Source organism: Entelurus aequoreus, linkage group LG01 (assembly GCF_033978785.1).
Source record: "Entelurus aequoreus isolate RoL-2023_Sb linkage group LG01, RoL_Eaeq_v1.1, whole genome shotgun sequence".
In the NCBI taxonomy this organism is placed as follows: domain Eukaryota; kingdom Metazoa; phylum Chordata; class Actinopteri; order Syngnathiformes; family Syngnathidae; genus Entelurus; species Entelurus aequoreus.
The window spans coordinates 89,336,860-89,350,630 of NC_084731.1; the positions used below are offsets into that span (position 1 = coordinate 89,336,860).

The 13,771-nt window shown below is 38.0% G+C and overlaps 1 protein-coding gene across 4 annotated transcripts in view; it reads right to left on the minus strand.

Annotated features, from left to right (window-relative positions):
- mcf2la (mcf.2 cell line derived transforming sequence-like a) overlaps positions 1–13,771 on the minus strand; it is a 134,226-nt gene that overhangs the window by 60,770 nt on the left and 59,685 nt on the right. The gene's annotated exons all lie outside the window — the stretch shown is intronic.

The following is a 13,771-nucleotide window of genomic DNA, read 5'->3' on the forward strand; positions in this document are numbered from 1 at the left end:
AGGTGTACCGAACGAGTTTCCACACGAACATATTAAGTAGCCGCCTCCGCTTCCTTCTGCCTCTGTTTCTGTCAGTACTCTACACAGCACCCAGCATTGTCCCATCCACACAAACATCTGATTGGTTACAAACAGAGCGGTAACAGCCAATCAGCAGTGTGTATTCATAGCGGTAACAGCCAATCAGCAGTGCGTAGTGTTACGGACAGCAAAGCCCTGTCTGTCTGTTATTTCACTTGACCTTTTTCTGTGTTGATTGAGCTGTGTTGAAGCAGCAAAAAAGGACATTATGTTAAATGAAGAGTTTCTGTCTCTGATAGTTGATATAATAATGTAACTGCATCATTAAGCCTACATGAACTCCATGGTGTTCAGGGATGAATAGTCTCTCCTATTGCTATTGTACCATTTTTTCAGCTATAGTTACATTAATCATTAGTAATGCAGCAGCCTAGTTTTGTATGGCAGGGTCCCTGCTATCACATGTTGATAAAAATATAACATTTACATAATAAATCAACTACAGGCATCCCAAATGCTGTAATAATTTAAGCATGATGAGTTGACGTGAAACTGTTTAATGTTGCACTTTTTATATGTAGAAGAAAAGTTTTGTCATTTGATTTAATCTGAGCAACAACTTGAGGCAGTTTAATGTTGATTAACGTGGGCAGAATTATTATATAGTTCCCAATGTTAAAAGGATAAAGCCAGTTTACAAATTTGGTAAATAAATAACCAAAAAATGTATATTTTGTTGTTTTCTTACTGTACCGAAAATGAACCGAACCGTGACCTATAAACCGAGGTACGTACCGAACCGAAATTTTTGTGTACCGTTATACCCCTAGAGATTACCCATTATGTGCTGTTGGTGGGTTAGGGTGAGTAAATCAAGTGCTCCTTTTTGTTCGACCTCAAAGGAGGTCAAAACGTTCTCGGACATCATTGTACCCAAACATGGCATTGATTGTGTGGGACTAGGGCTGCAACGATTAATCAAATGAATCGATTAATTTGATTAGAAAAAAGCAGCAGTTTGTATTTTGTTGCTTCGATGATTCATTTACCATAACGTCCAGACTGTAACCTTCTAATTTTTTCCTACACTTCGAACCCTGCGGCTTATAAGACGGAGTGGCTTATTTATGGATTTTTCTTTGCTGGCAGTTATAACAAAAAATATTTTATATAAACATTAAAAAAGAAACAGAGGGTATGTTACTGTTTGTGCTATGGGGCCATCTTTTGGACAAGTTCACTATTTACAGGAAGTGCTTTTTTTTCCAACCGAAGCATCATTCAGTCTTTTAGCAGTGTGTAGCGTTTTTACTCATATGGATTCTTCATTTATCACTCCAAGTTTGTAAATTTTACATTATAATTCAAACTGTTTAAAGCGTCCCATGTGTGATGTCTGAGTGTTTTCATGAATATATTAATTTATATTATTACGTGTTGTCAACGTTGAATTTTTTTTTATGTCATTGCCTGAAATAAATGAAAAAATTAAATGGATATTTGAACATGCTATCGTAATGTAATTTTGCTAGTGTTGTTAGCATTGGCTAACATGCTAACAATTACAAGTGTGTGTTAGCATTAACTTATAATGGCATTCTTTTTGTATTGTTTCAGTTTCACAAATTCCTCAGTAAACTCACCAAAACGTCACCATGGAGTTGGGTCTGTTTACCTGATTGGAGAACTAACTTCTGCAGCTAGTGGGTTCATGACGATGACTTCTGTTTTGTTTTATCAGCCGTTTTACTGCCGTGTTACATACACCGTTTTTTGAAACAATTCAGGTATGTAAATAAACATTTACATAATCTTACTGTGTAAATAACTCATTTCGCAACGTATATATCTGCAGCTTATAGTCCAGTGCGGCTATTATATTTTAGTGGGTGTGACTTATAAAATATGGAAATTAATTTTATGATGATGATGAAATATGCCTACATTGTTTTAACAAGACTGCTCCAATAGAGCGCACATGAGAGCGGTGCACCTATTGGTGATGTAGTTTGTGGAGCCAGTGATGTGTCCTATGTGTGGGTCGGGGGTGCCGATAGGGAAAGCAACAAGGTGGAAAGAGAGCCAATGGCCCAAAGACGACGAGAGGTTTTGTGATCATTTAAAATAAAAAAACAAAAAAAGACAGACATTGTGATGAAATGTCTGCACTGTCAAATGGAGCTGGCATTTCACAATATCACTACATTAATGATGCCGCACATAACCAGAGAGCATACTTTATACTTAAGCGCAGCAAACAAGCATAGACGAGGTAAAAGTCCATTTTGGCAGATAACACCATCTCGTATGTTTGACTTGGGTAGCAGAGGTTTTATTCAAACACATGTTAGGACATGTTAGCATCTACAGTTTGTATGTTATTATATTTTATTTTTTATCCAAAAATCAAACATTACTCCTTCAATTAATTATCTTTTAAAATGTATGTTAAATTGCTTAATACATCAGTCTTTATCACACAGCCTTTTTGTCTAGTTGCTCTTTTTTAAATTGTCTCTTACTTGGTTTTTGGCTACACAGGTTGTTTTTTTTTGGAATACAAGTAACATATAATGATGCCCCCGTGGTTAAAAGTGCAATTTAATTTCAATGTTATGTGTATTCATAAGAAGAAAGAATAAATAGATGAGGTGGCTCGGGCATCTGGTCAGGATGCCACCCGGACGCCTGCTTGGGGAGGTGTTTAGGGCACGTTGGGGATACTAAATGGTAAATGGGTTATACTTATAGCTTTTTTCTACCTTCAAGATACTCACAGCACTTTGACACTATTTACACACACACACACACACACACACACACACACACACACACACACACACACACACACACACACACACACACACACACACACACACACACACACACACACACACACACACACACACACACACACACACACACACACACACACACACACACACACACACACACACACACACACACACACACACACACACACCAGGAGCAAGGGTGAAGTGTCTTGCTCAGGGACACAACGGACGTGACTAGGGTGGTAGAAGCTGGGGATCGAACCAGGAACCCTCGAGTTGCTGGCAAGGCCACTGTACCAACAGCGCCACGCCTTCCCCGACTGGCCTCGGGATCCCTCGAGGGGAGCTAAACGAAGTGGCTGCGGAGAGGGAAGTCTTGGCTTCTCTGCTTAGGCTGCTGCCCCCGTGACCCGACCTTGGATAAGCGGAGGAAGATGGATAAATACGTTAATTAAATTTATTTCAAGTATTTAACCTAAAAGCCAGATTGAGGCTATAAAGCAGGGGTGTCAAACGTACGGCCCGAGGGCCGGATCAGGCCCGCGGACAGGTTTTATCGGCCCGCGGGATGAGTTTGCCAAGTATAAAATGTAACCTGAAATGTTTTAATGAAAGAAACAGCTGTTCTAAATGTGTCCACTGGATGTCACAATAGCAATTCTTTGTATCTTTGTAGATGATGCTACATATGTACAAAATAAACCACATGATGTTAGTACATCAGTCGAGGAAAATAATCAAACTACATAAATAACATGCTTTAATTTGATTTTGATATTATTTTTTTATCTTGATAGATTGAAAATCAACACCAGTGAGTTGACTGATGAACATTATCACATAATTTATTCAGAAAATATAAATAACGACAAATAAAGATAGAATACTATTAACCACAACATGTAAGTGCAAAAAAAACCCAACAACATTATGATTTGTACATTTTCAGAATGTACTTGTTCTATTTTCAAACAAATAAAACAACCTGAAGTTGTCTTTATTTTTAAGTCATTGTGCCGTGATTTTACCAGTTCGGCCCATTTGGGAGTAGATTTTTCTCCATGTGGCCCCCCATCTAAAATGAGTTTGACACCCCTGCTATAAAGTGTGGAACTTCTACGAACATTCCGGAAAGAGGGTAAAAAAACATTGTGCTTCAACACATCACACCTTATCAGCCACCTGAAATGCCAACATCACGACGGTGAAAGCCTACAAAAAATGCCTGTGCTATTAAACAAGCTGCCCCAAAGCCAGCAGGAAAGAAATGGGTCAAGAAACTGCAGTTAAACCGTATATTTAGTAAATAATAAAAAGTTATCGGCATCAGCCTTGAGAAGTATGAAGTTATCTGTATCGGCTTAAAAAAACAAAAAATGTCTCTCTAATAACACTGCAAAAAGTCAGTGATCAAAAACAATAAAAAAATAAAATAAAATAAAAAAATTAGGGGTATTTTATTTGAACTAAGCAAAATTATCTGCCAATAGAACAAGAAAATTTGGCTTGTCAAGACTTTCCAAAACAAGTAAAATTAGCTAACTTCTATGAACCCAAAAATAGCTTAAAATAAGTATATTCTCACTAATAAGTGCACTTTTCTTGGTAGAAAAAAAAAAGAGACCTTTTTGCTCAATATGTTGAAAAATATTCTTAAATTAAGTAAATACCAGTGCCATTATCTTGACATAATGATATGCGCTCGGCATTACATTTCTTGAAACCAGCAAACTTATACTAAAAACTAATGTATTGTTCTTAATGGAAAGGCAACAAGGCAACCGCTTGTTACTCTCGGAGTCTCCTAGCCGCTCAGGCAAATCATATGGTCTAAAAATGCATTTTCCCATCGATAACATGACATCATCGCGCCAAGTACGTGCTCTTTCAGTCAATTAGTGCGCATATATATATATATATATTTTTTTTAATTTTATTTTAATTTTGAAGAATTTATCTGAATGTGCATGAACTATTTCTGTTCAAAATTGTTTGAAATGTCACATGTTAAATGTTTAAATATTAACTGTCAGTTTACCGTACTGTGCCAACTGTACTACTATATGAGTACATTTTTTCTATTGTTTCATTGATAATAAAACAGCAAAGTCCATTTGGCTGTCATCTGTTTTAATTATGAGACACATTTGTGTCAAAATCATGAATTCTTTTTTTCATGCTTGAAGTAAGAAATTATTACTTTAAAAAAGTAGCTTTATACGTGTGAGTGTTGATGACACAGCTTTGCAACAGTTGATATTCTAGTTTCAAGCATGTTTTACTCAATACAGGTCATAAAATCTCAGCAACAAGCTGTAATATCTTACTGAGATAATTTAGGACCAAAACACTTAAAACAAGTAAAACACTAACATAAAATCTGTTCAGTGAGAAGAATGATCTTATCAGACAGAAAATAAGCAAATATCACCCTTATTTGAGATATTTCATCTTACTTAGATTTCAGTTTTTGCATTGAAACAGTATAGAAATAGAGGGGAAATAAGGCCGTGTGTGGAAACGTGTGACAGATCTACGTAGCGTATGTCAGTGATTGGGTGTGTTTGCATATGTGAAAGCGAGACTGAGCAGTGTTGCGTGCTCACATAATTGTACAGTAAGTTGGATTCCGGTTTGGTTACTGACATTTCATGTTGGATAACTTTGTGGTCGCTATGACGCCATGGTTGGGAAGGCTGAATTTGCTTGCCTGATTGCACCCTTTGTGGGGAACTGTTAGAGTGCTTATTTAGTGCACCAGTTACTAGAGCGGTTGGGATTTGGGTTTGAGTTGGGCGACTATTACATTGTTTGGTTGCTGGCAACACTGGCTCTGGTTCAGACCGAGAAGAGAAGCGGCGGGAGATGAAGCAGAAAGCTGAAGCCAATGAAGTGCGGTTCAAATTTTAGACACTGGAGCACAACATTTTACAGGCGAGGAGTATGCCAGTTGCTGACTTCTCTGTTGAGCTTTGGATGCAGATCAACTTGAAGAACATGAAAAAGCTGTTATAGTGGATTTGCTTTCAAATGGAATAGTATATGCAAAATGTGCAAAAAGAAATACTGTAAATGAAAACATATATCTACTGCAGAGGGCGCTGGATCACAGTAATTGTTGAAATGAAGAAAAAAAAACAAGCATTTACATTCTGTGATGAGATAAAGTCGGTAATCGCATTACTGATAAGCAGTGCAATGTTAAGTGACAACACAGTATTTGCTTGTTTCTGTGTCACTGTGTTAGTGCTCATTTAATAATGTGATATTAGTGTCATTTCACGAGGCGGGTGGTCCATGTCTGATAAGAATAACCTTGTTGGTTCTTGTCCGTGATTCCACTGTGAGGTGGAAGCATACATGTATTGCATTGTGTACAAGTCTGTCATTACAGACTGAAAAGGCTGCAGTATTTGTCCAGCTGTACCCCTTTTAAGTAACCAACCCTGTGATTGGTTGGCCCAATGGAAAGGTGCCAAAAAGTATGCAGTCAGTTGTTATAAACTGTAACATACAATGGAACATGCCTAAGTTGGTGCCGCTTATGTTGAACAACTCATCTAGCCTTGGTTCACAAAGTTATTAAAAAGTGCTTACTTAATTCGATATCAACATACTTACATTTGTGACTAGAGATGTCCGATAATGGCTTTTTTGCCGATATTGTTCAACTCTTAATTACCGATTCCGATATCAACCGATACTGATATATACAGTCGTGGAATTAACACATTATTATGCCTAATTTTGTTGTGATGCCCCGCTGGATGCATTAAACAATGTAACAAGGTTTTCCAAAATAAATCAACTCAAGTTATGGAAAAAATGCCAACATGGCACTGCCATATTTATTATTGAAGTCACAAAGTGCATTATTTTTTTTTTTAACATGCCTTGGAATTTGGGACATGCTCTCCCTGAGAGAGCATGAGGAGGTTGAGGTGGGTGGGGTTGGGGGCGGGGTTCAGGTGGGGGGCGGGGGTAGGGGTAGCGGGGGGTGTATATTGTAGCGTCCCGGAAAAGTTAGTGCTGCAAGGGGTTCTGGGTATTTGTTCTGTTTATGTTGTGTTACGGTGCGGCTCTTCTTCCGAAATGTGTTTGTCATTCTTGTTTGGTGTGGGTTCACAGTGTGGCGCATGTTTGTAACAGTGTTAAAGTTGTTTATACGGCCGCCCTCAGTGTGACCTGTATGGCTGTTGACCAAGTATGCCTTGCATTCACTTGTGTGTGTGTTAAAGCCGTAGATATCATGTGATTGGGCCGGCAAGCAAAGGCAGTGCCGTTAAGGTTTTATTGGCGCTCTGTACTTCTCCCTACGTTCGTGTACACAGCTGCGTTTTAAAAAGTCATAAATTTCACTTTTTGAAACCGATAACGATAATTTCCGATATTACATTTTAAAGCATTTATCGGCCGATAATATTGGCAGTCCGATATTATCGGACATCTCTATTTGAGACCCAAATAGCTTATTTTTTAAATGAAAACTTGTTTTGTATATGTTCCCGTGTGTTGTCCCTCATTATCACTAAGCAACATTATGGAACTACAATTTAAAAAACAAAGACATGCACCAAGTAACTTCCTGTTCAGCGCAAAAATAAAAGGCACGTCAGAATTGAACTGGACATTTACTTGATTTTTTAGATTGTTGGCCATGTTACGTTTTGTGGTGACAAAAGTGTTCCAATTAATCACTAAAATATTTAATTTTGTTCTGTTCTGGACTGGAGCCTGCAGTGCCTCAGACTGGAAGTCTCTGCAGAGAGTGGTGAGGACGGCGGAAAAGATCATCAGGACTCCTCTTCCTCCTATCCAGGAGATCGCAAAAAGCCGCTGCCTGACCAGGGCTCAGAAAATCTGCAGAGACTCCTCCCACCCCAACCAAGGACTGTTTTCACTGCTGGACTCTAGAAAGAGGTTCCGGAGCCTCAGAAGCAGAACCTCCAGGTTCTGTAACAGCTTCTTCCCTCAGGCCGTAAGACTCTTGAACGCTTCATAATTATCCCCTCAAAAATGGATTAACTCGCTGGAATATAAAGACAATATAACATACATCCATAAACGTGGATGCATATGAAAAAGTGCAATATATTTATCTGTACAGTAATCTATTTATTTATATCTGCACCTTATTGCTTTTTTATCCTGCACTACCATGAGCTAATGCAACAAAATTTAGTTCTGTGGCTTCGTCTCAGACTCCTAAAAACACTTGACTGTTTTTACATAGAGAATCTTTGACTAACATTTTTGTAGTAGGTCCTTAAAAACAGCAGAGTGCTCCTTTATGCAACCAAGCAAACATGGATTTGTGCACCAAAGCAAAGATGTGCAAACAAAAAAAGTTTTGCGAACAAAAGTAATGGATTATAAACCCAGAAAAAAAGTTTTGGTTGACTTTTAACATCAGTCTTGTGGGCGGGGCCTCCTCTGAACAGTATGTTAGCAGCCTTTTTATTGGTCAAACTCTGATGATCCCGTGACCACATGGACGTGACTGCTGACTATTTCCGTCCTTAACACATTAAGAGGTCTAGGGGTGGTCAATAGTAACCAATACAATTTTTATTAACATTGTTCAGGAGGCCCCATCCACAAAATTGAAGTGAAATCTAAACGACAATGAAGATTTGCAATTAAAAAAAAAAAAAATGTTTGTACACAAAACATTTTTGCAACCAAATTGTTTGAAAAAAAGCCCAAAATAATTAAAAACATTTTTTTTTGGTTTGCAAATGTATTTTAATGGCTGCAAATGTATTGTTTTTGGTTGCATTCTTTGTGTGTTCGCAATTTTTTTTTGGTTGCGAAGCCAATTTTCCTTTGGTTGCATTGAAATGGATATTTTTTTTTGCTGAATTTAGCAAACAATCCCTTGTCCCCTGCAGAGGAAGCTGGTTCTGGAAATGTGGCCCCTGAAACAATTTAGTTGAATGTATGTGTCTACAAAAAAGTCTATAAAATCCGCTACACCTCCCTGATACCGAAGTACATGTCAAACTACTTCCTTAACCGCCATAACCACAACACCAGGGGGTGCTCCACTAACCACGTTAAACCCAGATTCCGAACTAACAAAGGTCTTAACTCATTCTCTTTCTATGCCACATCAATGTGGAATGCGCTCCCAACAGGTATAAAAGAAAGGGCATCTCTATCCTCCTTCAAAACCGCAATAAAAGTTCACCTCCAGGCAGCTACAACCCTAAACTAACACCCTCCCCGGATTGCTAATAATCAAATGTAAACAATCAAATGCAGATACTTTTTCTTTTTCTTATGCCTTCTGATCTCTCTCTCTCTCTCTCTCTCTATGTCCACTACTTGATGTCCATACCCCCCCCCCACCCCTCCACACCCCTGATTGTAAATAATGTAAATAATTCAATGTGATTATCTTGTGTGATGACTGTATTATGATGATAGTATATATGATAGTATATATCTGTATCATGAATCAATTTAAGTGGACCCCGACTTAAACAAGTTGAAAAACTTATTCGGGTGTTACCATTAAGTGGTCAATTGTACGGAATATGTACTTCACTGTGCAACCTACTAATTAAAGTCTCAATCAATCAATCTACAGCAGGGGTGTTAAAACTTTTTCTACTGAGGGTAGCATACTGATAAATGAATATCACAAACATTTTGTACATTTTAGATGTTGTAACCAATTTAACATCAGTTATCAGTGTACATCAGTATATGCTAAGCCAGTGGCTCGCACATTTTTCTCACCAACTACCACCTAAGAAAACATGTGGCTCCCCAAGTACCACCATAATGACCAACATTAAAATACAGTACCATAGTGGTATTAAAAACAAGACTGGTTTTATTTAACAAGTATATTTAATATTTTTGAACAGTAACACTATTTAAATATACAAAAATAAAACACTGTACTTTAAGTGATTCTTTGCCGTACCACTAGAGGGAGTTTGAGAATCACTGTACTGTCTGAGCTATTAAAAAACCTCATCTTAGCTTTTGTGTTACAGGTGACAAAGCAAATAGTTGTTAGAGTTATATAGAATCTACCTCATTAATAATGACTTTCATTTTCAGATCATGTCAAATAACAATAAAAGAAGTGGCTGCGGGCCAAAATGACCCCTAAACCGCACTTTGGACACTACTGATTAGGGATGGGCGATACAACGATAAATTATAAGAGTACAAATGAGTGCTGCATAGAGTGAAGAAATTGTCGATGGAACAGGAAAAGTCACCTCGACAGTGAGACAGTTTTTTGGATTTTTTTCAAAAATGGACGGCATTTAGACCAATGTGGTCTGAAAATTAGCCAAGGCGCTCGTTCCACCATGACCGGTAATACGTCGCCACCTTAGCCGCACTCACCCTTTAGAGCACAGCTTGGCATTACACATGCAGAACATAGTTTGTCTCAGGTTTCTCTGTTGACATTTTCACACTTTTGTTACACTTTTATTAAGCATTTCTTACATATTCTTTATTTTTGCACCTTCATTTTAAAAAGTTATGGTTAAGTGTTCAATGCGATTTTAGAATTGTATTTAAATAGTTTCTTTTCCATGCTTGTGTTGACATTTCCTTTCCTTTGATAGTTAAGAATTGAATTATTTATTCCACACCTGCACAGTACAACAACACACATTTTTTTTTTTACATTTTGGCAGAGACATTTATGCAAGGCTTGAAAAGGGGTTGGATGAAGCAAATGCTTATAATATCCCAACCCCTCTCACTCATTCCACATTCAACATAAACAATATAATACAAGAACAATACTATACAAACAAAAACAAGAAAATCTCCTGTACACTAACAAAACAATAGTACCACTGTTACTATGAGACAAGACCAGACAAAACACACACTCTCTCTCTCTCTCTCCCTCCCTCCCTCTCTCAGCTCTCTCTCTCTCTCAGCTCTCTCTCTCTCTCAGCTCTCTCTCTCTCTCAGCTCTCTCTCTCTCTCTCTCAGCTCTCTCTCTCTCTCTCTCAGCTCTCTCTCTCTCTCAGCTCTCTCTCTCTCTCTCTCAGCTCTCTCTCTCTCTCAGCTCTCTCTCTCTCTCTGTGCTGAGGGCATCACTCTCTTTCCTCCTCGTACTTCTTTAGTACTTCTTTTTTAAATTGAACCATGTTAGAACAGGTTTTTAACTCGTCCCCTAAGTTGTTCCACAGACTGACTCCACGCGCTGAAATGCACATTGATTTTAAAGTTGTTCTAAATTTAGGAAAATGTAATTTGTTGTTTCCTCTTAGACTATAACTATGGTGAGCATCTCTATCCTGGAATAGGTTCTGTATATTGGATGGTAGAGATTTTTGGGATGCCCTAAACATAATTTAAGCAGTTTTAAAGTTGATTACATCGTGCAGTTTAAGTTGCTTTAAAGGCCTACTGAAATGAATTTTTTTTTATTTAAACGGGGATAGCAGATCCATTCTATGTGTCATACTTGATCATTTCGAGATATTGCCATATTGTTGTTGAAAGGATTTAGTATAGAACAACGACGATAAAGTTCGCAACTTTTGGTCTCTGATAAAAAAAGCCTTGCCCCTACCGAAAGTAGCGTGACGTAGTCAGTTGTTCGCCTCCTCATATTTTCCTATTGTTTTCAACGCAGCTAGAGCGAGTCGGACCGAGAAAGCGACGATTACCCCATTAATTTGAGTGAGGATGAAAGATTTGTGGATGAGGAACGTTAGAGTGACGGACTAGAATGCAGTGCAAGACATATCTTTTTTAGGTCTGACAGTAACTTAGGTACAAGCTGGCTCATTGGATTCCACACTCTCTCCTTTTTCTATTGTGGATCACGGATTTGTATTTTAAACCACCTCGGATACTATATCCTCTTGAAAATGAGAGTCGAGAACGCGAAATGGACATTCACAGTGACTTTTATCTCCACGACAATACATCGGCGAAGCTCTTTAGCTACTGAGCTAACGTGATAGCATCTGCCTCAAATGCAGATAGAAACAAAATAAATAAATCCCTGACTGGAAGGATAGACAGAAGATCAACAATACTATTAAACCATGTACATGTAACTACACGGTTAATAATTCTCAGCCTGGCAAAGCTTAACAATGCTGTTGCTAACGACGCCATTGAAGCTAACTTATCAACCGGACCTCACAGAGCTATGATAAAAACATTAGCGCTCCACCTACGCCAGCCAGCCCTCATCTGCTCATCAACACCCGTGCTCACCTGCGTTCCAGCGATCGACGGCACGACGAAGGACTTCACCCGATCATCCGTGCGGTTGGCGGCTAGCGTCGGCTAGCGCGTCTGCTATCCAAGTAAGTCCTCCTGGTTGTGTTGCTACAGCCAGCCGCTAATACACCGATCCCACCTACAACTTTCTTCTTTGCAGTCTCCATTGTTCATTAAACAAATTGCAACAGATTCACCAACGCAGATGTCCAGAGTACTGTGGAATTATGAGATGAAAACAGAGCTATTTTGTATTGTTTTCAATGGGGTACCGATACTTCTGTTTTACTGGCTACGTCACGCGCATACGTCATCATCCAAAGACGTTTTCAACCGGAAGTTTAGCGGGAAATTTAAAATTGCACTTTATAAGTTAACCCGGCCGTATTGGCATGTGTTGCAATGTTAAGATTTCATCATTGATATATAAACTATCAGACTGCGTGGTCGGTAGTAGTGGGTTTCAGTAGGCCTTTAACTCCATGAATAGTGGATTTGAATGATGTCTGTAGTGAACATTGGACACAATCCTAATGGCCTTTTTCTGCAGTGACTAAAGGCTGTAGATGGGATTTATAACAATTTCCCCAGACTTCAACACAATAGTTTAAATATGACATAATAAATGAATGATACAATAACAGCAGAGCATTGGTGTTCAATAAATGACATGATCTCCTCATCATTCCAACACATTTAGCAACTTTTGTCCTCAGGTAACTTATATGAGGCTTCCATGATATATTTTCATATATTACCACTCCTAAGAATGAATTTTGTTGAACATATTCTATTGGTGTATCATCAATAACAATCCTGATGGGTATATTACTTACTAAGTATATTACTTACTAAGGGAATTACAATCAGAGGAAGGTTACATTTGAAATAAAAATGTTTACATTTAATATATTTTTCTACTGCTCCTTATTTTCGATAGAAAAAATCATGTACCCCGCCTTCCGCCCGAATGCAGCTGAGATAGGCTTCGGTACCCCCCGCGACCCCGAAAGGGACAAGCGGTAGAAAATGAATTGATGGATGGATGGTAACACTTTGGTATGGGGAACATATTCTAAGTAACAAAGACTTAATTTAGAGTTATTTGGACACTATGGAACATATTGTAAGTAACAGAGACTTAAAGGTTAGGGTTAGGGATGTCCGATAATGGCTTTTTGCCGATATCCGATATTGTCCAACTCTTTAATTACCGATACCGATATCAACCGATACCGATATCAACCGATATATACAGTCGTGGAATTAACACATTATTATGCCTAATTTGGACAACCAGGTATGGTGAAGATAAGGTCCTTTTTTTAAAAAATGTATAAAATAAAATAAGATAAATAAATTAAAAACATTTTCTTGAATAAAAAAGAAAGTAAAACAATATAAAAACAGTTACATAGAAACTAGTAATTAATGAAAATGAGTAACATTAACTGTTAAAGGTTAGTACTATTAGTGGACCAGCAGCACGCACAATCATGTGTGCTTACGGACTGTATCCCTTGCAGACTGTATTGATATATATTGATATATAATGTAGGAACCAGAATATTAATAACAGAAAGAAACACCCTTTTGTGTGAATGAGTGTGAATGGGGGAGTGAGGTTTTTTGGGTTGGTGCACTAATTGTAAGTGTATCTTGTGTATTTTATGTTGATTTAATAAAAAACCGATACCGATAACTTCCGATATTACATTTTAAAGCATTTATCG